Source organism: Polypterus senegalus, chromosome 10, assembly GCF_016835505.1.
Source record: "Polypterus senegalus isolate Bchr_013 chromosome 10, ASM1683550v1, whole genome shotgun sequence".
NCBI classification, from domain to species: Eukaryota; Metazoa; Chordata; class Cladistia; order Polypteriformes; family Polypteridae; genus Polypterus; species Polypterus senegalus.
Genome location: NC_053163.1, coordinates 117778997 through 117803799, shown reverse-complemented (window position 1 = coordinate 117803799; position 24803 = coordinate 117778997). Strand labels below are relative to the sequence as shown.

At 39.5% G+C, this 24803-nt stretch overlaps 1 long non-coding RNA gene across 1 annotated transcript in view; it reads left to right on the top strand.

The window, feature by feature from the left end:
- Nucleotides 1-24290, top strand: part of LOC120537472 — a 44801-nt gene extending 20511 nt beyond the window's left edge. The window contains exons 2-4 of the long non-coding RNA XR_005635330.1: nt 765-861; nt 4188-4317; nt 23971-24290. This is a non-coding gene — a long non-coding RNA (uncharacterized LOC120537472). The remainder of the gene's footprint in view (nt 1-764; nt 862-4187; nt 4318-23970) is intronic.
- The last annotated feature ends 513 nt before the right edge of the window (nt 24291-24803 follow it).

Sequence of the window (24803 nt, the reverse complement as noted above, 5' to 3'; positions counted from 1 at the left end):
GGCTTGTGAAGGGTGGAGAACAGCAAAACAGGAAAATCATGGAAGAAACCCTGGTGCTCTTTGCAAGAAACCTGCACCTTGGGAGAAGATTTGTATTTCAGCAGGACAATGAACCCAAGCATAAAGTCAAAGCAGCACAACAATGTAAATGTCATGGAGTGGCCATGTCAGAGTCCAGATCTCCATCCTAGTGAGAATGTGTGGCTGAACGTCATAAAAGCTGTTCACTTATAATCAGCATGCAACCTGACAGAGCTTGAGCAGTTTTATAAAGAAGAATGGAGAAAATGGCAGTGTCTGAATACACAAAGCTGACAAAGATCCATAGACACAGACCTGTCATGGTTGCCAAAAGTGCATCTACTAGATACTGACTGGGTGAATACTTATGCAATTAATTACTTTGTGATTTATATTTATAATTATCTTACACCAGTTTGCAGATACAGTATCTGTTTTCACTTTGACGTTAAAGTCTTTGTCTGTTGATCAGTGTCAAAAAAGACAAATGAAATCTGCTGCGATTCAACATTATACAACAAGAAAATGTGAAGACTTCCAAATGGGTAAAAGGTTTTTATAGGTATTGTAATGACACTTTTTATCATTTATCAAAGGTGGTCTATTCTAGTTATTTATGTAAAAAAAAAGAAAAATCACATATGTTTTTGGACAACATCAAAGCCGTAGTGCAACTGAATGGCTTCTAAGCTTATGGCTGAATGGCTTACTGCACCACTAAATCAATGTTTTTGATGTTCCAGAAGCCGGAGTTACATGGGGAGAACACATTTTTCTGCAATTCAGATGTAATGTGGCAATGAAAAATGTTTTTCCATGAAGCAACACAGTGGCAGAGAGGTAAGTAGTGATGCCTCATGGCATCAGGGTCACAGGTTCAAACCTGGCCTGCTTACTGTCACGTTTTTGCAGTATCTGCTTACATTTTTCTCCTCATGCTCTCATCTCAACTGTCCTGCACTAATTGAGTGAGTGAGTGAGTGTAGTTGTGATGGACTAAAAGCCCATCCAGTTTTGGTGTGTGCCTTGTGCTCTGTGGCAGGATAGCCTCTGGCTCTCTGCAAACCTGCATTGAATGGTGGCTCAGCAGTCAGGGTCCAAACCAGGCTAGTACATATTAGGTTAATATATGTATACTGTATAAACTGATCTGAGTGACTGTGCATGACCTGCAAAGCAATGGCATCCATTCCAGATTTAATTCTAGCTTTGTGCCAGGTGCTGCTTGAACTGGCTCCATGGATACAGATAGATGATATTTTTTTTACTTTATGCATTTTGTTCTTTTTTATATAGAAGGATTTGTGCACAAATGTAAACTGTCTTAATCTCCAGATAGCCATCAAGCTCATGCCGACCGACTGCCCACAGAGATGGTTGCTTGCTGATTCAATGCAGCCCCTCCCGCAATGCACAAATCTTGTCATGATGGCACAGATTCAAATGATGCCCCATAATGACCGCCAGCACAAACTGAAGTGATGATGCAAATTGAAATGAGCAGAAAAGAGCACCAAAGCTATGCCATACTAAAAATATATATATTTCTATTAAGATCTGCATTTCAAAAGATACATAAACCAACAAACTAGCACAAGGTCACAAAATGATAAGGCAGAAATACTGAATCAAAACAAGAGCAAAAAGGCAGACAGCAGGCAAAATCTAACAACATGAGTGGAAACAAAGCAGAAAACTCAACGGCTCTTGCAGATGCTAAAGTGGGACAGCACTAGGGCACAGATCTACCCAGTCCGCTGTGTCATGCCTACAATTGGTTCAGTGCAGCTGAATGGTTGCTGACTGGTACTAGAAAGAGAGAACATATCTTGCCAGTGTTAGCATCATTGCAAAGGCTTCCAATTAATTTTAGGATACCGTTGAAGGTCTTCTCGTTGCTTTTTAAAGTTCTGAAAAGCTTGGCATCTCTTTATTCAAACCACAAATTTTATCATCCATCCATCCATTATCCAACCCACTATATCCTAACTACAGGGTCACAGGGGTCTGCTGGAGCCAATCCAAGCCAACACAGGGCGCAAGGCAGGAAACAAAGCCCGGGCAGGGCGCCAGCCCACCGCAGGGCACACACACACACACACACACACACACCAAGCACACACTAGGGACAATTTGGAATCACCAATGCACCTGACCTGCATGTCTTTGGACTGTGGGAGGAAACCGGAGCACCCGGAGGAAACCCACGCAGACACGGGGAGAACATGCAAACTCCACACAGGGAGGACCCGGGCAGCGAACCCAGATCTAATAACTGTGAGGTGGCAGGGCTACCCACTGCACCACCGTGCCGACCCCAAATTTTATCACGTTCACTCATTTCTTCAGATCAGCTTCTGCTCTTCATGCCTCGAGCCAGATTGACTGAGTTTTCAGCGTCATGGCTACTTGACTTTGGAATGGTATAACTTTTGAAATAAGATTTATAACATACGCTTAAAACTTAGATTTTTTCAATAGTTTGGAATAAAGAAAAATTGTCTTAAAGTTGTTGGCTAGTGTGTAATGACCACCATCTTCTATTTTGAAATTTTAAAGTATGACAACATGATGAATTTATGTTGCTTATTTGGTTTATTTTCCCTTAATACTGTGCAGCACATTGGATGACACTCATGTTTTTTTAAATGTGTGTTATAAATAAAATTTTACGTACACCAATCACATGCTACGTAATTCATGTTGCTTAGCAATACAACCAAAGGGGCAGAGCCAAAGGCAGACGGTGCATGAATCAAAAGGTGGAGCCCAGGAGCAATTCTGTCAGCTACTAAGCGGCTTGTCAGTCATTACCTGAAGGCTTGTTTGATCATTTTCAGAACTTTATAGAGGAAGTGGCAGTGGCCATGTGAAAATTAAAATTAGCCTCACTGTTTTAAAATGGCTCTGGTTCCTTTTTGTACACCTGATGGAATGTAAGACCTTAAATAAGTGACAAGGTGCAAGATATGTACAGCCATAAGCTGCTTAAGTAACTGGACTAGCAAAGAGTTATTTGCTGTTAGCTGATCCCTACTCCACAGCATTTTAAAAGTTTTGCTAAAACAGTTTGCATTTTGTTTCCTGTAAATAGCACCACATTGTCATGCGTGTCATTTATTTATTTCTTTTTTCTGCGTGGCTGTCTTGCACTGTTTGTTATATGACACGCTGGGCTGAATCACGTGAATTAGTGCACAATATCAAAGGCCCTGAAGCATGACAAGGCCACCAACTCACCTGATCTTCTTTGTAAAACCAAGTCTTTATCAAGAGTTTGGCTTGTGTTTTGCATATTACTTTTGACTTTTTTTTAAAATAAAATTTTATTTTTCCAGTATTGCAGTGGCGTTGTGCCCATCAAGGGCACTGACTGTAGAGTTATAATTGGCAGTTTTTATTTAATCTTTTTCATGTTTCCATGAAACATTTCTGACAATCAATACATCTATTCTGGAGTTTTTGAACCCAAGGAACTTGATTCTGGCATTTGTTTTCCCCAAAAGGTGTGATTTACAAGATGAAATAATTTTGTTTTATCTGGTGGCCACATTTTGTTTTAATATTGGCACCACCCATTTTAGAGCAATCATCTGGGCTGTTGCTATGGCAATGTAACCAAGGATGGTCCAGGAATGCAACATGTATGGCATCACTGGCACGGCCAAATGAAACTTGGCACTTGTGTTTGTGGATCATCTGCATTTGGATACTTTAGGTGATTGTGATTCCTTTTCTTTGACAAAAATTAGTATTAAATCATAGCTTTTGTTAAAAGGATTTTTTTTTTTTTATAAAAGATTGGTTTTGACTCCTTAATAACAAACTTGGAGTACGAGTGAATATGTGAGTATTAAAAACTTTTTTTTAAAAGAGTGCAAAAAAAAACCAAACAATTATGATGAGACTAGATAACTCTGGTCAACAAATATTTTTTCACTGAACAACTTAGGATTGTTTTAATGGTACCTTTTCATCTTGATTTAAGAAATATATTCAGACTTATTCTATCCCCTGTAGTTTTTGACTTATTTCTTTTTAAGGCTGCATATTTAGTATATAAACTCTCTTAGGTTTTTTAAAATAAAATTTAAGATCAAAATGTTGGTATTACTGTTGTGAATGGTTTATAATTTTCCAGATTTCTTTCCCTGAAAATCTCATAGCAGTCGAACGGTTTCATCAGGACATTTCTGAAGTCGAGTCCCAGTATGCTTGCTGACTACTGCTGGACCCTTAAGAGGGATGGATATTCCTGAGGAAGTACTGCAGAAATTGTACGCTTCTACTTTTTAGGTGAGACGCTCCCAACATGTTTGAATAATGTAAATATATGTTTAATGTTAATTTATTTGTGTGTCGCTTAATATATTTGTGTGACAGCGAAAGTCTAATTAGATATTTGAATTCAACACAGAAAATCCTGTAAGATTCACCTATAATGATTCATGTGTCAAAAAAAGTTACATTATGTTACTCAGTGTATTTTAAGTAAGAAATTAATGACTGAAATCAAGTGCTGCCAGTGTGACAACTGTCGTTAACAGTACACTTAAGTTGGGAAGGATTTACCAAAAATAAAAATCAGCTAGTTTGATGAGAAAAGAAAACCTCCCAAATCCATCTGCTGACTCCAAATTATTTTAAAATGAAAGATCTGAGCTAAATTTGAAACAAAAACTAGTGGTACATAGAAGTTAAACATTTGCTCCGTCCAGCTTTTCATGCCATATGAGCTCTGTTTTCATGCAATTGTCTTGATCTGGCTGAGATTTCAAAAAGGCATTGGCAGTTTGCAGCTAGGGAATGGATGGATACCAAAAGGTATAGCTTAATCATGGAACTGAAATAAGCTAGGTTTGTAACCCAGAGCAAAGTAAACCAAACCTGAAGCATCTTTACATTAGTTATCAAATGAACAGAGCAGGAAGTCCTACCTATAAAGTCTTCATGGAAGCACCTGCTAGCTTGCACCACTAACAAGAAGGTAGAAGTTACTCGTTTTAAAGAGAAATCCAACATACACAAACTAGGAGCTATACACTGCCATCTTTTATAGATCATGATGACACAAATCTCCATATCATGTTGCCAGCAATGAGCATAATGACTGAGGCCATCCAACAAACAGAGCACAAAATGGCATTGTCTTAATAATGATAAAATAATTAACTAATAATTAAAGACAGACAAAAGATACAGTACATGTGTCAAAAATGGAAAAATAAATCTTGCAGCAAAAGACTTGGATTTAGAACAGTCACAAATTTGGATGCACCTGTAGGAACACAAGGTGTGTCACAAGAGTATTGTGAGGGAGCAATAGACCAGGTGACAGTTAACCAAGAACAAGACAATGTCAGGCAGAGGAATGAGTCAAAACCGTGAGATCAGAAGTAATAGAAAACCGAAACAATAAGGAGCAAGATGTTAATCAGAAGTTTAGTTGTAAGCAGAAGCACAAACCTAACACAAGAGCCTACAAGAATTCAGACGCTAACTACAGCAATGAAGACTTTGTCGAATGATAGTGCATGAAGTGACTCTCACGGTTACGCATATTAGTAGAGTGTTGTACCGTGTTAGCGATAGATTAATACAGGAGAAAGTAGGGTGAAATGACACCTTTTATTGGCTAACTAAACAGATTACAAATGCAAGCTAAGGCCCCTTCATCAGGCAAAATACTCCAGCTTATATTGGGAGAGCGAAATGATTTTTTTTCTTTCATCTTAACAGCCTTTTTGTTCAAATGTTAGCAAAATTAATAAACCTTGGATGAATTAACCTGGGTGGCACGGTGGTGCAGTGGGTAGCGCTGCTGCCTCGCAGTAAGGAGACTTGGGTTCGCTTCCTGGGTCCTCCCTGCGTGGAGTTTGCATGTTCTTCCCATGTCTGCGTGGGTTTCCTCACACAGTCCAAAGACATGCAGGTTAGGTGGATTGGCGATTCTAAATTGTGCTTGGTGTGTGTGTGTGCGTGCCCTGCGGTGGGCTGGCGCCCTGCCCGGGGTTTGTTTCCTGCCTTGCATCCTGTGTTGGCTGGGATTGGCTCCAGCAGACCCCCCATGACCCTGTAGTTAGGATATAGCGGGTTGGATAATGGATGGATGGATGAATTAACCCTGAATATGCTTACGCATATTGTCACTTCCATGATGGCATCAGGGGGATTATCACGGACATGTGATGTTTCTAAATAAAAAAAAAATAAAATGTACCAAATTATAATAAAAAAGAACATAAAACCACCATAAAATGCATACAAATGCACATTTAACAGAGTGTTAATATAATGTAGCTGGCTGACTCCACATCAGAGATGATTTATAACCTAGACAGTCATTCTCTCCCTACACAGAGTTACAACCTGACTAAAACAGTGCTCAGTAGTATTGTAATGAAAACAGCGCATTTCTTACTTTTGTTTCGTTTCTTTCCTTGTATTGTTCAAGGACACCTTTGTGTTGCCGGTGCCTTGTGTAATCATTATACATCTTCACGTAGGCCACTGTGTAATACTAACAAGTTAGTATTGTCCGCTTCCTTGAATGTGTCCACTCCCTCCTCTGTTTTAAGGCATAGTAGACACAGAGCTAAAGGATCAGAGTATCCATTAGTGTCATTTGGTAGGTGATTCACATTTGTGATATCAGTGAGATGAGGACATGGACATATCAAGCAGCTAGGCAATGTAATGATGTGGAATGGGAAGGAACAGGAACCACAAGGAGCAAATAAAAACACAGCGGAACAAAATTTAAAAAAGGTCAAAATGTATATTAGGCTACACATGCAATAAAATGGCAGTGGCAGCAAATCATAAACATTCACAGAATAATCAAAAACATAAAGGAAAAACAACAACAAGCTTACAAATTGTAAGGAAGGAATTGGTGCAGTGATAGAACAGTTAGTGAACAGAGAAGATAATCTTAAGAAAGCAAAGAATTTGGTTCAAATGGCTACCTTTAATGGCAAAATTTGCACACATGAGACGTGGCCCATCCATCTGTTATCAAACCAGCTTAATCCAGTTCAGGGTCATGGATACTGGGGTCTATCATGGCAATAGCAAGGTCAAGAAAGGAGCCAACTCTAGATTAGGCACTGATCTATTACAAGGGTAGCATCATGCGCATACCCGCGCTCACACATACGGTGCCACTTTAGTGTACCTGTTATGTGTCTTCCACATCATGTATTTTGTGTTTGAAGTGCTTTTTATATTTTTTCAATAGCTATTTATTTTACATTCATAATATTTCAGTTTTGTGTAATTATGTTTATGTGTGGAAGTATGTATATTTTTTGTGGGTGGTACCCCAAGGTGGGGGGGCACCTGTCCATCTCCTTCTAGGAATTGCCCTCAGCCAGTTCAGTGGGACTCATTCGGGAGTTGGAGTTGTGAGAATTTCTGTTTATTGTTGGATTTTCCGAATTTTTAATTATATTTTCCCTTTTTAAGGATTCTATGTTTTTTGGGATTTATTTACTGCGGGTTCCCTTTTGGCAATTCCTTTAATGATATTTTTTTGCACTGTGGAACTTTTGTTGTATTTTTTGGTGTTTTGCAGTCTTCATTTTTATAAAGATTTCTCATTTGCCCACGCGTGCACACGCTGAGGTTTACAGTTATTCACCTCTTGTGGGGCTTTTGAGATAGTTAGAGACATTTAAGGTTAGTTTTGGCTTACATCCGTTTTAGGCCTTCAAAGCCTGAGGCAGATCACATGGGTTAGGAACTGGCCCAAGTGAAGGCCTGGCCTGGCCAGTTAAGCCAGTATTACCATGACCTCACACCTTTTTGCTTCATGGAGGCTTCAATTCATAACAGTACCCAGTTAACACGCACAAAGAAAAATCGAGTTCATAAAGAAAGTGACAGTTGTCAGTGTAATTGACAGAAATTGGTCTGAGATTCAAAACCAGGCCTCTGGAGATGTTAGACGCCAGTGCCATTCATCCATCATCCCAATTTGTCCTCTTATTGGTTTCATCCATTTTCCTCTTGTCAGATACTTCAACATACTGCAGTTCTGCTTATAATCATTACTTTTTCTGTGTTTAACATATGTGATGATTTCATTTCAAGTCTGAGTGAGAGTTTCCTGCAGTTGATGGTGTCCCGTTCAGTGCTTCATTTTGGCAACCTAAGGTCCTGCTCCTGATCTTTTAATGACAATATCAGGCTTTTTAAATGGACGGACAGATGTCTGTTGATATTCCAATTCTTTCAGACTTCAAAGCACCTTCTCCATATCCATAATATGTCTATTTTTTATCTATACTGTATGAACACTGACACCTTTTACCTCAGCCTGTAACCATTTCCTCATTTCTGTCTTTCCGCCTTACAAGCAATGACTCAGTTTCCTCCCAACCCTCGTAACACTTTTTATCCCCTCCGAACACACCACTTTTCACATTCTTTGTTAGTTTTTCCTCCTGCCACAAGTTTTGCTCTCCCCTTTGCTGTCTCAAGAATGACTGTTGACACACCTTCTCTTTGGTGAAATGAACATAGCAAAATTAATAATGCTATTGATAAAATCATAGTGAGAGAAGATCATTCAGTCCATAAAGGTTTGCCTGAACAACTTCTTGAAGGTTAGCTAGGAGAAACAGAATCCCTTACATTTAATGTCTTCTAAGTTGAACATAAAAAAGTCCAAATGTTGATCTTGCCTTCTGCAACATGTCCCATCAGCATATTTCATTGGAAGAATTCCCTGGACATAAATACAACTACAGTATGTCTGCTTTCTTTTAATGTTAATCTACACTCCCCAGCTTCATCCCATTTCTCCTGATTGTGTCTCTCTGTCTCCTGAAGGAAAACATCATGTTTACATGTTTCAGACCTCCGGGAGGCCTCCTCTTTTCCTTCATTCCGGACTGTACAGATTCTGTCTCTTGAATTGTATTAAGATTCTAATTCAGACATGAATTCAATTGGCCTTTTTTTAAACTCTGGCATGGGCATTTGAAATGGTGGTGGCACTTGGCATGACCCCAGACCTGAAACAAATAGCTCCAGACCACAAAATGTAAAAGCTTTTATTTTCACACAAAGCAAGAGCTAATAAAGGAAGAAAGCTTACACTAAAGAAAACAATAAACACTTGCTGGATTTCCCCTTTCTGATCTTTCCTGAATAGTTGCCTGTATCTGCGACTACCAACGGGTGCAACTCGTCTGCTTCCATTTAACAACAACTTTCTGTCTTTTTCTTGCCGGCTCTTTCTTCAGTTAGGAACCCATGTGTGTGTGTGTGTTTGTATTCTGTATAAGTGCATAAAAAAGTGTAACCAAATTATTATGTTAATACCTTTCATATCTATCTATCTATCTATCTATCTATCTATCTATCTATCTATCTATCTATCTATCTATCTATCTATCTAGATCTATAAGTTTATATTTCATAAAGTTTTCTGTTCTTAGTTTGAGGTTCATTTATAATGTCATCATTTGAAAGATGTAGGCACTCTGTCTATACCTATACCCCATAGCAGTGGGCAGTACCTGGTGATGTCCCACTGAAGGTGAGTGATGGAGACTTCCTTATTCCTCTAAAGCTGGAGTCGGTACTCACACTCTGAACTGTTCTTGTTTATTGGTTGTAGTTTAGAGTCTACAGCACTGCCCAAAAATGGTGGTCCAGTCATGACAGTGAAGAAGTATTCTTGAATAATCTGAGACAGCTTTCATTACTACAGAGGCAGACAGCCTCTATGGGATCAGAATGGCAGCCTCTCTGTTTTGACCGCAGACACTCAGCTGATCAGCTGGATGCATCGATGTCTTTTTTCTAGCGTGAGGACAGGAACTGAATCCTGAAATCCACGTGCTTTTCAGGAGATGCAGTATATCTCAGCATTCTCCAGAAGGTCTGACTGCTGTTTGTTCATGATTCATCATAACATCCACTTATTTTTTGTAGAGTGCTAAACTATTCCTTTTTATATATGAAAATCATGTGGTTGATTTAATAACTATATTAACTATATCACATCATTAATCATAATGTTTAAATATTTCATATTTACACTATGTCTATGAATATAAATGTAGTTTATAAGTATATCTATCTGTTTATGTCTTGATTTTGAAGATCTTTCTAAATACACTTTATATTTATAGCCTTAGCCCCATGTAACCTTTAACTACATAAGCAAGTCAGGAAAAGGATGACTACATGAATATTATAAGGCACTTAAGATGAGATCCCAAACCACTTAATCTAATTCTGTTTTCACAAAATCTATGAGCAGTGAAATTTTATTCAAAAAAAAATTCTGGCTGTGTTTGTAAGACGCTGAGAATATCAACATTTGGTTAATATACCTTATAACAAGAGGCAGCAGGGTGGCACAGTGGTAGCATTGTTGCCTTGCAGTAAGGAGACCTGGGTTCACTTCCCAGGTCCTCCCTGTTTGGAGTCTGCACGTTCTCCCTGTGTCTGTATGGGTTTCCTCCCACCCTCCAAAGACATGCAGGTTAGGTGAACAGGCAATCCCGAATTGGCCCTAGTGTGTGTGCGTGTGCGTTTGCTCTGTGATGGACTGGTGCCCTATCCAGAGTTTTTTCCTACCTTGTGCCCTGTGCTAGCTGGGATAGGCTCCAGCAGACCCCTAAGACCCTGTTTTGGCTAAGTGGCTTAACAAAAATGTCATATTCAAGTCAAAAAAATACCCTGATCAAATCTGGAATGAAGTCACAGAAAACACATCCATCTATTATCCAACCTGCTATATCCTAACTACAGGGTCACGGGGGTCTGCTGGATCCAAACCCAGGGAGCAAAGCAGGAAACAAACCCCAGGCAGGGCACCAGCCCACCCCAGGGCGTGCACACACACAAACACACACACACTCACAACAAGCACACACTAGGGACAATTTAGGATCGCCAGTGCACCTAACCTGCATGTCTTTGGACTTTGGGAGGAAACCCACGCAGACACGGGGAGAACATGCAAACTCCACGCAGCAAGTACCCGGGAGGTGAACCCAGGTCTCCTAACTGCGAGGCAGCAGCGTTAACCACTGCGCCACCATGCCATCCACAGAAAACACAACTCATGAGAAATGCAAAAAAAAATAAAATTTGGTCCAAGATGGAAGTGAGCTAACACTTGAGCTGAGGTTGAAATTTCTGTTATAGCTGCTTCTCAGATATCAAATAGTGCTTGAATACTTATGAAATGTAATATTTTTTGTATTTATTTATCATTCACATAGAATGTAGTATGATTATACACAGAACAAATGTGACATTGTGTAGATAGTCAATGAGTGTATATACTTTTAAACTGTTATAATTTGCCAAAATCTGCAAAATGAACGTCTTATAATGGTAAACAGTGTTATAAACTATGTTGTGATTTTTCAGGTAAAGGAGACAGAATTTTGAAGGTACGAATGTTACACTCACTAAAAATGGTGCTGGATAGGGGTGATGTGTTGCATGTTGGTTAGCACAAGCAAGCGAGAATATCGGTTGTATAAACATTTCATGATCCCGTTACTTGGCAAGGCTCTCTAGAATCTTGTATTTGACTTTATGGAGTATATTTGTGATGACTGTTGTGAAAAAAATCTGAAGAAATATCTTGATTCAGTGTTATAGTGTAATAAACATTCAAAGGTGTAAAAGTGTTATGGCCACTGTGTGCTTACGTGTGCATGTTATACAGAGTCTGTAAAATGTATTCACCCCCTTGGAAGTTTTCACGTTGTATTGTTATACAACACCTTAATGTCAAAGTGAAAACAGATCTCTGCAAAGTGGTCTAAAATAACTGCTAATATAAAACACAAACTAATTGATCACAGAAGTTTCACCCTCTCCACGTCACTATTTAGTAGATGCCACTTGGCCAGCCATGAAGGCCTTGAGATCTCTCTCGATCAGCTTTGTACATCTGCACACTTCATTTTTCCGTATTCGTCTTTGCAAATCTTCTCAAGCTTTGTCACATTACATGGAGCCTTCCACAGGTTCAGCCACACATTCCAACTTGGACTGAGATCCGGACTCTGACTCGGCCACTTCTGGACATTAACATTGCTGTTTTGAAGCCATTCCTCTGTAGCGTTGTTGTTGTCTCCAAAGGTGCAGGTTTCTTGCAGACTCTATCAGGTTTTCTTCCCACATTTTCCTGTATTTTACTACATTTATTTTATGCTCACGAGTCTTCCAGGGCCTGCTGCAGAGAAACATCCCCACAGCTGCCATTACCATGCTTCACGCTGAAGTGGTGTGTTTTTGATAATGTGCAGTGTTTAAATAAGGCGTTTCATCTGACTGCCAAAAAGCTCAATTTTGGTCTATCAGACCATAGAATCTTCTCCCAACTGACCCCAAAGTCTCCCATGTGCCTTCTGTCAAACTCTAGCTGAGATGTTAAGCATGTTTTTTCATTTTGGTACTTTCCCAGAAAGCTGCAACTGGAGCAGCAGTTATTGTATGCACAATGTCTCTTCAATCCCAGCTTGCACAGTAACGCCTTCAAAGGTCTTATAGGTCCCTTGCTGGCCTCCCTCACTAGTCTTCTTCATTCACGATCACTCAGTTTTTGTGGACAGCCTGTTCAGGCAGATTTATAGTTCTTCCACGCTCTTTCCATTTCTTATCTGGGCTACAAAGACTGTTCAGCAAGTTAGACATTTTTTGTCTCCATCCCCCTGACTTGTGCTTTTCAGTCACCTCTTTTTATTTTTCTTTTTGATCAGTGTCAAAAACGGCAAATTAAATCCACTGTGTTTCAATGTTGTATGATAAAAAAAATGTGAAAACATCTAAGAAAGTAAATACTTTTAATAGGTACTGAATATCCTGTAATACTACATTTTTCTTTATGTCACTGTATCTGGACAATACTATTATGAGTTTTATTCACATGTGCATGTTAAATTTGGCACACAGGGCTCAACAGTTAGAATTGCTAGCCAAGCATTGGATTAGATAGCCAAAGACAACTGGAGGCTTGTATAGTCATCTTAAACACAGGTTAGGGTATTTCTGTCCTCTATCAGCACAAATCTTCTTTCCTTATTGGGAGAATGAGAACCAGCATGTAAGCACTATGATATTTCTGTATTTTGTGGGGGAGGAATTCAGCCCTTGTTTGGAGACAGAGAAGACCAGCAAGTGAAGCAAGACATTATAAAGGCTTGGACAACAGCCAGACCCTTAGAGGCGGAATCGACAAAGCTCGAAGAAAAACCTCCCAGCGTGGTGACGAGAAAATGGCTGACTGTGTTAATCCAGATTACCCACCTGGATTAAGTCTGTCCATGCGCCTCTCCGTCTGTAACCACGTTAACTGTCAGTAAATATAAGCTAAAAGATATTTTTTCTCATGTGATTCTTGTACCGCCGTAATCACGATGGGAGGGATATCGCCTTTTCTGGTATATTCTGATATTGTTTAATTATTTAATATGCCACAATTTTAAAAGAACACATTTTCAAGAGAGCTAATGCCTCTTCAGGAAACATATCCCCCTTGTAATTTTTCGAATAAAGGATCACAAAGTCCATTCTAGAAAGAAACCACATTGAACAGGGCTCTGGTACAGGGCCCACTTATTCATGTTAGTACAATTTGAAGTCATCTGGTGTACCATGAAAAAGCCCACAAGTGCACAGGGATAACCTACAGACACCACCCAGACAGTGACATGTCTTAGACTCTAAGCCGGACCCTGGAGCTCTGTAAGGCTGACAAGACTCCTTACTCACGAGGCTCTGCGTATTACTTCGGTCACCACCGTGTAAAACACCACAGCCAAACTCCAGGTCTTGAACTGAACCCTGTCAAGGCTTCACTCAGAGCTGCCAACATCTTGTATGCCCTCTTCTTGTGGCAGAGAAGCCATGCCTACCCACATTTTATCCATGTCAGCACTGGACCATTTGCGAAATTGCTGCTTTAGTTTATTCTGCCATAAGACCTTCCAGAGATCAACCATCATGCCTTCTTCATAACTTTCTGCCACTGTGAGGGGAAAAGAGGATATTGTCATATTAATGGGCAAAAACTTTTGAGTTCTCCTACATGAAACATCCATGATAGAGCCTGAACAATTTACACAGTTTTTTTCTAATTCCTGATTAATTTTTCAGCAAATAATATGTATGTAAATATAAAAAGCTCTGCATTATTTATTGGACGTAGGCATTAGGTTGATTGGTTATTACATGCTGCCACCAGATAACACTGCACAACAACTAAGCTCAGAATTTGTTTTATTTTACTTTCCTTGGGTCTATTGCTTAGACACACTCTCAGCCAGACGTCGAAGAGTAAATTGGATAAAGAACACAAAGCAAATTAAACAAAAGCCCCTAGCTGTCTTCATAAGGCAGACTAAACAAAGTTGTCTTGTTGTTTTTACTGTGCGTTTTGCCACTTGCCCTAAATGCAAAACATGATACTAGTCTCCCAATCACCAAAAATGACCACTTCGGCCAAAATGTGTTATCCAGCAGTGAGCCTTTGCCCCACTTCCAGACTTGCCGTCTGTTTGTGGCGAGGTATTGAGATGAGCTTGTGCACACAAAACATGTCTGCACTGATATGCTCGAGAAGACTTTTCACTTGAATTTTATTTTGGATTCCTGATATTGGTGAAACAAAACACGGCAGATGAAAGAAGGCGATAAAATATTTGTCTGCATTTTTTTTCCGATGAAGGGTGCTATGGAAGTGCAGTGCTTAGCAGCGCGGCCTTGCAGCCTTAGGTTTGTGTGGATTTTGTACCTTCTCCCTGTCTCCGTGTGCGCTCTCTCTCTCTGTCTGTCTCTGTGTGTATTGTGAGTTTCTGACACATCCCAAACATACGCGTGTTATGTTAATTGACTGTCGGCCTGATGTGAGTAAATGTGCCCTGAGATGAACTGACATATCTATATCATCCATGGTTGGTTCTCCCCAAAAAAACTGAGATAGGCTACTACTCTGAACTAGTTTTAGAGAGAACTTTAGGGGAAAAAAATGAGTTTTTAACAATTTTCTTATGTACCAGTTGGATCATTCATGCTGACAAACACATATAAATCTTCGAACATCTAGCAGCTCGTAACAGGAAGTCAGTCTGTAGTGAGAAACAGATTTCTTCTAGCACATTCTGGTTCTGACTGGGATTTTAGCCTGTCAGATTATCTGTATATGGAATTAATTATTTAATTATGTGAATGTTGCAGCTTGAGTGTCTGCATTCGGACTAAACTGAGTCGTGTATTGCATTTTTCACAATGACGGAAGTGTTTCTTCACAGAGTTGTTTTGATCAAAAACAGCTTACTCTCTGCCTGTTTAACACATTCCTACAATAGTCTAGGAGATTTTAAACTTTGGAAAATTCTAACATGGTGGCGTGGTGGCAGTTGCAAAGTACAATTCCTCCCTAGGTCTTTGCTGCTTTGTTTTTGTAAGTTTTCTCCGGTTACTTTGGTTTACTCCCACATTTCAGAAATGTGCAATAAGGCAGTGTGAGGGGCTCAGTGTGACCTCCACTGGGCTGGCATCCCATCCACGGCTTGTTTCTGCCTTGGACCCAGGGCTGCATTTCAGATTTTTAAATTCGGGCTGCTGGAGCTGAGAGGCAGCTAACATTTCCATCACTCTGGCATTCTAAAGAATAACAGCAGAACATATTTTCAGTGTTTGTAATGATAAGCTACTGTAAACAGTACACGATAAAAGAGAAAATGGCTGTAAAGTAAACAAGGCTTTTAAGAGATTAGTGGTCAGCGCATAGAAGGAGTCGTATAACATAGCTGGGTGGTTAGAGCAGCTGCAGAGGGATTTCCAGTCCAGTTGCTGTCCTTTAAGTTTTCCCAGGTTCTCTGACTTCCTTACAAATCCCAAAGGCAAGAATGATTGACACTAAATTGACCCAATCTGAGGTAGCATGCTCAGCAATGGGCTGGTCTTCCTTCTTGGGATGATTTTTGTCTTTTTCTTGAAAGAAAGTATTCAGACCCCTTCACTTTCTGCACATTTTATTGTGTTCCAAGTTTAAAAATAATTTTTTTCAATGACAAAAATTGCTACTGTGTCCCATCAATCGACACTCAATGACCCATAATGGCAAAGAAAATATGTTTTCAAAAAGATTTGCAAATTAATAAGAAATCAAAAACTGAAATCTCTCATTCATATATGTATTCAGTCCTTTAACTCAGTACTTTGTAGAAGCCACTTTGAAAGCAATTACAGCTTTGATTCTTCTTAGGGGAAGTCTCTACAAGCTTTACACACCAGGATGTGAAGAGTTTATTCCATTCCTCCTGGCAGATCCTCTCAAGCTCCCATTAGATTTGACAGGAAGTGTCTTTAAACTGTCATCTTCAGGTCTCTCCACGGATGTTCTGTGGGGTATAAGTCTGGGTTTTTGCCTGGCCACTCAAAGACAGTCAAAGATTTGCCCAGAAGCCCCTCCAACCTTGTGATCTGTTGCCCCAGTCTGAGTTCACATGCACTCAGGAGCAGGTTTTCTTCAAGGATCTTTCTGTATTTGGCTGCTTTCATCATTTCCACAATTCTGGCTAATCTCCGTTTCGCTAATAAGCACCCCTATAACATGATAAGGCTACCACCATGTTTCACCACAGTGATGGTATTAGGCAGGTGATGAGAAGCGTCTGGTCTTCACCAGACATAATGTTTAGAGTTCTGCCCAAAGAGTATGATTGTTGTCTCGTCAGACCAGATAATCTTTTCCCTCATGCTCTTAGAGTCTTTTAAACTGCCATATACCACTTTTCAAGAGTGACTGCTGTCTAGCCATTCTACCATAAACACCCAATTGATGGAGAGCTGCTGAGGTGGTTGGCCTTCTGACAGGTCTTCCTATCTCAGCAGAGAACCTCTGGAGCTCTTTTAGAGCAACCATTAGGTTCTTTGTCCCATCCCTGACCAAGGTCCTTCTTGCATGGTTACTCAGTTTGGTTGAAGAGCCAATTCTAGGAAGAGTTCTGGTGATTCCAGACTTCTTCCATTTCACAATATTTAGGCTGTTGAGCTCCTGGAAATTCTCAAAGCTTTAGAAATGGTTTCATACCCTTGCCCTGATCTTTGCATCATTGTATTTTCATTGTGGAGACCTACAGAGAATTCCTTGAAATTCATGGCTTGGTTTATCCTGACATGCACTGTGAATTATGGAACCTTATATACAGGTGAGTGCCTTTCTAAAGTCCGATTAATTCAGTTTGCCACAGTCTAAACACATCTCACGGACAACTAAAGCAGACGGGAGGCACCTGAGCACAAGTTGGAGTGTCAGATCGAAAGGGCTGAACACTTATATGAATGAGAGATTTCAGTTTTTGATTTTTATTAAATTTGCAAACATTTATGAAAACATCTTTTCAGTTTGTTATTATGGGTTATTGCGTGTACACTGATGGGCAAAATGGCACATTGATCGTTTTAAAATTAAACCTACAACACAATAAAGTGTGCAGGAAGTGAAAGGGTCTCAATACATTATGAATCTGCTACAGAGGTAGTTAATTAAAGGGTAATCAACAATTTGAGTGGCACGGTGGCGCAGTGGTAGCGCTGCTGCCTCGCAGTTAGGAGACCTGGGTTTGCATCCTGGGTCCTCCCTGCATGGAGTTTGCATGTTCTCCCCGTGACCTCGTGGGTTTCCTCCCACAGTCCAAAGACATGCAGGTTAGGTGCATTGGCGATCCTAAATTGTCCCTAGTTTGTGCTTGGTGTGTGTGTGTGTGTGCCCTGCGGTGGGCTGGCACCCTGCCCAGGATTTGTTCCTGCCTTGCACCCTGTACTGACTTGGACTGGCTCCAGCAGACCCACGTGACCCTGTAGTTAGGATATAGCGGGTTGTAAAATGACTCACTGACTAATCAACAATCTGAAATAATGCATTTCTGTCTGTCTCCTTTCCATACGGGTCGTGTGAATACACCAGGTGTGTTAGAAATAAATTTGACATCTTCCGTCACTTTTCCTGGTCAGGGTTGCACGGAGCTGGTGGATATCTTAGCTGTAACATATGGCTGGGAGGACTGCAGCCCTGTGAAATAATAGTAGTAATTCTTTACATTTATATAGCACTTTTCTCACTACTCAAACCACTTTATGCTCCATGCAGGGAGAACCTGGGATGTGAACCCATGATCTCCTTACTGTGAGGCAGCAGTACTACCATTGCCTGAAGAAGGGGCCTGAGTTGCCTCAAAAGCTTGCATATTGTAATCTTCTTAGTTAGCCAATAAAAGGTGTAATTTTACTTGACTTGTCACTACAAATTGAGCAAAAATACATTTCACAAATCTTATTTTTCTTTGATTTTCTCAAGAGGATAGTTCAGTGCTCGGCCATCATTAGGCTGTTAAACCAACTCTGAACAGAGCCAGCCAGGCCAATGGGCGAGTCAGCCATGAAGACCCAAGGCAGAATGAAAAGCTTTTGGTTGTAATATGATTAAATAACATTTGGAAAAAAATATATATATCCAGTATATATATAATATATATACAGTATATATATATAATTTTTTTTAATATCAAATTACTTCAAATTTTTAAAAATGGGAATCTATGGAACATTCACCCACAGTCCACTGTAAAGTGTAGTGTTTTGTGAATATCTGAACATTCTCAATACAGTAGGCGCCATTCCTCTGTTTTTTGGGTTCTTTGATAGATGTTAAATGATTAAAATAATACCACAAGACATTGTGTAAAACCAAACAGTTATTGATGGTTATGTGGTGCTTGGTTAATGTTAGCATCTGATTCAGTTCTGTCTGTGGAGTTTGCGTGTTCTCCCAGGGAGCTCTGGTTTTGTCCCTCAGTGTATAGACATATACAGTGAGTGTGGGGGTGTTGGTGTGATAAGTAATTGTTCAGATCATTATTAGACATCAGTGTGGCTGAGGACACATTGAAATCCCAGACCTGGCCATCTCTTAATCAGAGCAAGGAACACAAATGTTCAATTCTACATTCATGCCTTGTGTACTATGATTGTGTTTCTGAAGTAAAAAGCATGGGGATCCTGTATACACAAGGTTCAGACACGGATAACTGCTGTGCCACTGTTGACAGAGCCTCCCTAGTGCCGGTGGGAGACACAGTGTCAGGCCTTCCGTTAAATTTTCTCAGTTGATGCTGGGATCATTTCTTACCTTTAACATATGGCAGTTCCTGAGCTCATTTCTAAACCTTTGTGTCCATCCAGAAGTCTCTTCAAAGATGCCCAACTAGAGAAGAAAATACAATTTAGGAGCAAAGCATATTTGGTACCCAGTGTAACTGTTACATATTGACACTACTACATTTTTTTAGAAGTAGGTAATTGGCACAGACATGACTGGCAATTTGTTAATGGTGCTTAGCAAGTATGTCTGTTCTCCTCTTTTTATATATTATTTACAAAGAAAGAGACCACTTAGTTAAGATATTATAAATTCAGGATGAAAAAATAACCTGTGAGTGAATAATCTTGAAAGCAGCTGTTCCACAAATTTCTGTAGACACTCACATCATGAGAGATTTTTATATCCATGTACAGTGACAAGAAAAAGTATGTGAACCTTTTGAAATGACCTGGTTTTCAGCATTAATCGGTCATAAAATGTGATCTCAGTCCCAAGCACAGACAATATGCTTAAGCTAATGTCACACACAATTATAATCTTCATGTCTTTACTGAACACACCAATCAAACATTCACTGTATGCTGTATAAAAAATAAGTGAACTCTTGGATTTGAAAGTTGGTCAAACCTCCATTGGCAGTAATGACCTCAAAGAAGCACTTCCAGTAACAACAACAACGACAACAACATTTATTTATATAGCACATTTTCATACAAAAAAAATGTAGCTCAAAGTGCTTTACAAAATGAAGAATAGAAAAATAGAAGACACAGTAAAAAATAAAAATAAGTCAACATTAATTAACATAGAATAAGTAAGGTCCGATGGCCAGGGTGGACAGAAAAACAAAAAACTCCAGACGGCTGGAGAAAAAAAATGAAATCTGTAGGGATTCCAGACCATTAGACTGCCCAGTCTCCTCTGGGCAATCTACCTAACATAAGTGGAACAGTCCTCTTTGGATTTAGTATTTTGTATTTATTCAGTAGACACAGATCAGACCCACACACATTCAGGGGGAATTTTGAACTATTCTTCCTAACAGAGTTGATTCACTCACCCATATTCTTGAGATGTTTGGTGTAGATGGCTCTCTCGAGGTCATTCCACAGCATTTCCATTAGGTTAAGGTCTCGGCTCTTACTGGACCACTCCAAAAGGCAGATTTTCTTTTATTTTGAAACCATTCTGTAGTAGATTTACCTTGATGTTTAGGGTCATTGGCCTGATGCACCCAACTTCTACTGAACTTCACCGGGTGGACAGTCACCCTGACATTATCCTGTGGAATACCTTAATAATCATGGGAACTCATTTTCCCTTCAATAATAGCAAACTGTCCAGGCCCCAAGGCAGCCAAGCAGCCCCAAATCATGATTCTCCCTAGGGATGATATTTTCATGTGGGTATGTGGCACCCTATTTACACCATACATACTACTGCATATTTTACCTGAACAATTCAACCTTAGTTTTATTAGTCCACAAAACGTTTTCCCAGTGGACTTGTGAAGTGTCAGAATGGTCTTTGGCAAACTTCAGGCATGCAACAATGATTTTTTTGGAGTGCAGTGGCTTCCTTCTTGATGTCCTGCCATGGACGCTTTATGTGTTCAATGTTTTGTATACGGTAGATTCATGAACTGAGATGTTAACCTGTTAAAATGATTTCTTCAATGCTTTCGTTGTCACTCTGGGTTTTTTTTTTTTTACCTTACTGAGCATTCTGTGTTGTGCCTTTTGAGTTACCACTTCTTGGATACTAAGTCGTCTCCATTTATACGCAGTTTGTCTAACTGTGGACTGATAAATATCTAAACTCTTTGAAATTACTTTGTAACCTTTTCCTGCTTTATGAAAATGAACAATTCTTGATTGAAGAATGTCTGAGGAAAAACAAGGCATGCTTTACATCAGCAATGCTTCTTGTGAATAGCAAATTCAAAATTTTTGAGTCTTTTTTATTGGTCAAAGTAGCTGGAAACCAGACCTCCAATCTTGTGTCATTTAGGATGTGCCGTGTAAGAGGTTAGAGAAACTGGATTATTGGCCTTTAAGAAGCCTGGTTAACAGAGGTAGATTTCTCCCCAGATAACCGATTATGTGGCCACGTAAACCCTTAACCAGGGTACTGTTAAGGATTTTGTAGTCTGTGCATGTCTGCTGCACTCTCAGCCTGCACATGTGTTAGTGTCACAAACTATCAGTAGCCACGGGTAGAAGCCTCCACAAAGATACATTTTTAGAGGCAAATTTCTCCTGGATAAAGTAGTCTGCTGCAATATTTCAGAAATCATAAAGCTTGTGTTGCTGAGATGAATGAACAGTGCCATGATTAGCAACCCAATCTTGAGAGCATTAGGGTAATACATTAAAAGTAATGTACGTTATGTTCTTTTTAAACTAAGGAGTAACCTAATGCATAGTCTAAATATACTTGTGTTATTATTATTCCAGCACCCCTGGGTGTAAGGCAGGAAGCAAGCATACCGGTATGCCAGGCCTTTGTATGCTGCATGCAATCCTGTAACAAAAACCTATAAATAAATAATAATAAATAAGACAAAACATTATTATAACACACAAGAAAATGATCACAGTCCTCGTACTTATTTTTGAATTCATGTGGGCCAATGTGACATTTAATTCTTTTTTGCACAGTTTAATGACGTCAGAGCATTTTGGTGAAGGAAAACTCCAGAAGAATAATTGCCCATGTAAAGGTGGATTATTAAGAAAGCAGGTTTTTGCTTTAACCGGGATAGTCACCTGATTATGTACTGTATGTGCGTATAAACGCACTGATTAAATGGATTCCAGGTTTGCTAACTCCTGGTTCCAGTTAGCTTTTGTTGAAGTCATCAGTCTAGGGGTTCACAGACATTTTCCAATCTATACCTGTGAATGTTTGAATGATATGTTTAATAAGTGCAAGAACAGCAGAATCCATCTCATAGACATAATGATCATCACTTAATTGCTGGCAACATACCATTGAGCAATGAAAGAAATCAGAAGTCATGCCAAATGGTGCAAATCTAGCTTGGCAAAGTGTTGTACTGAACCACAAGCAACTAACTAGCACTGTTTCTTGGCCAACTATAAAAAATGTTTAGAAAATTCTTGTGTTCTTTTCTGATGAAGATTTTTGGCAAAATGTTAAATAATCTTAAATTATTCTATAAAATGCTGATTTAATGTATGTTGTGTAAAGGAGTTTTCTCAGTATGCTTGTCTCAGCAATGCATATCCTGGGGACATTGGGTGTTTCAGGTCTTTCGACATAAGACAACCTTGCCCAGGCAACCCAGTTGGGGTTAATCAGGCCTCGACTTGTGTCCCATCAACGTTAGTCCATTGATCATCCTTCCTCAACCAGAGGCTCTCTCTGTAGCCTTTGCAGCTACTCTGATGGCTCTGCTTCTTGCCACCCTGTGATGCCATATGTTTTGCAGAGCAAGCAGCCAACAAATCATCTGCACCCAACTTTGATGGGGTCACACCATCCTCTCTGTACTTTCCCAGGGTATAATTACACCAGCTCCTTGTTCTTGTATCCAGTGCCAGTGCCGGTGCTAGGTTATTTTGTGCCCTAGGCCAAGCTTATTAGTGTGCCATCCGACTGCTCAGTAGTAACCCGTATGGCTGGGCTTTTCCCCACATTATGATCTTTATGATCTGCACCCTATTTGCCTTAATGGTGATGCTGGCCCAGCTTCTATCTATCTATCTATCTATCTATCTATCTATCTATCTATCTATCTATCTATCTATCTATCTATCTATCTATCTATCTATCTATCTATCATAGATAGATAGATAGATAGATAGACTGACAGAATCTATCTATCTATCTATCTATCTATCTATCTATCTATCTATCTATCTATCTATCTATCTATCTATCTATCTATCTTGATTATATTGTACCACTAACATCTGTCTATCATTTTCATTTCCTAAATTGTGAATAACACTGAAGTTCCCTCCTCTGTGTCCTCCTTATAATTACAACATGACATCCTTAAGTCCTGTTAATCCACTTCAGAGTTGTGGGCGCTGGTGCCTATTCCTACAACAGTGAGCGCTAGGCAGGAAACAGGACTGGTGGGCATCCCAGGGCAGCACACACACACACTCATACAGACCCCCTTTACACACTTGACTTCACAAGGACCAACTCAGACTCACTATTTAGCCTAACATTCATATCTTTGGGGCTGTGGGAGGAATGGCACAGAATTCAGACCCAGGCTACCTTTTACATGAAGAAGGAGAGTAAATTGCTGCATGATTGTGTTACCCCCTTTTAATTATTTGTTTTGATATTTATTATTTTTATATTGTGGAAATAACATATGAACTTTAACTTTTTTTTTTTAAACACTCCAGCAAGATGACAGGAAATAGTCCAGCTGCCTATTATGAGAATAAATTCATTTCATGGGAGTCCAGCTTTGTAAATAAAACCTTTACCTGCCGGTGTCAGGAAGTCTGGTTCCCTTTGTATTGTTATATCTACAGTAGAACATATTTTTACAAAATATCTCAGTCTATTTGATCTGATTTGCTTTTTAACTTTTTGTTAAATATTTGTATTTTTAGAAATTGCCTGCCATCATCATTTTTTGTAAAAGTATTTTATTTTCTTGGATTGAATTTTAAATTGCATTAAGAGGTTTTGACACAGTATGGCTGTTACAACCCCTCAGTACTTTATACTTAGCTTTTTCAATTCTTGGCTAATTAAGCTAATAATTTAAACCTAAATGTCCTGAACGTAGCCTTCCAATTATTTTTCAGTTCTCCTTATTCTGTGGGCAGCAGTCTCAGTGGGCATTACCAGCCCCCTTTTGTCCTCCCTGCAGATTCCAGCCACTGCGGGGGATTTTCAAGCATTCCTAGGCAGGAATTTGTCCAAGGTGTCCTTGGTCAGCCTCGACGTCTCACTTCAGTGGGTGGCTCTCCAGCAGAAAATTATAGCACCGGAAGGGCAACATTGCATAAGTTCCCAAAGCCCACTTGAACTGTCTCCGCTTACTTGGGAGAAGCGGCTGTTCCTCAAGCTAACTGAAATTTTCAGGCTTCCCTGGAGAATAAAACAGGAAAGAAAACTCATTTTTATTGCAATTTATTGTTATTTTTAGCTATTATTTAGGAATGCTGGTTAATCTGTAAACTGTGAGCTTCTTCCATCATAGCTCAGCTCTTATCTTAACGTTGTGAACTTAAAACGGCATTCAAACCAAGGACAGAACTGCCATAGCTAAAAGGCAGCTCGGCTTAATGTCTGATATGTCGAACTTGAATGAAGGCATGGAGTGGCTCTGATCAAGTGACATATTTTGAAAGTTATATAAAATGGTAAACATGCCAGTTGTATTGTAATGCTTCAAAATGCGAGAGTTTCCAACCATCCTGCCTGATAGTACATGCCAAAGTGTAGAGAATCATTTGAAAATGTTGACCCCCCATTAATAAATAACCCAGTTCCTTGTTTTCCTGTCTGTACACCTTTGTTCAGCTGTGATTTGCAAGCATACAGCTGCATAATAATGACGGACTGACTGAAAAAGTTTAGAAATGAAACAGGAAACATTTTGTAATTCTAGCAAAACGGCTGACCAAAAAAGGTT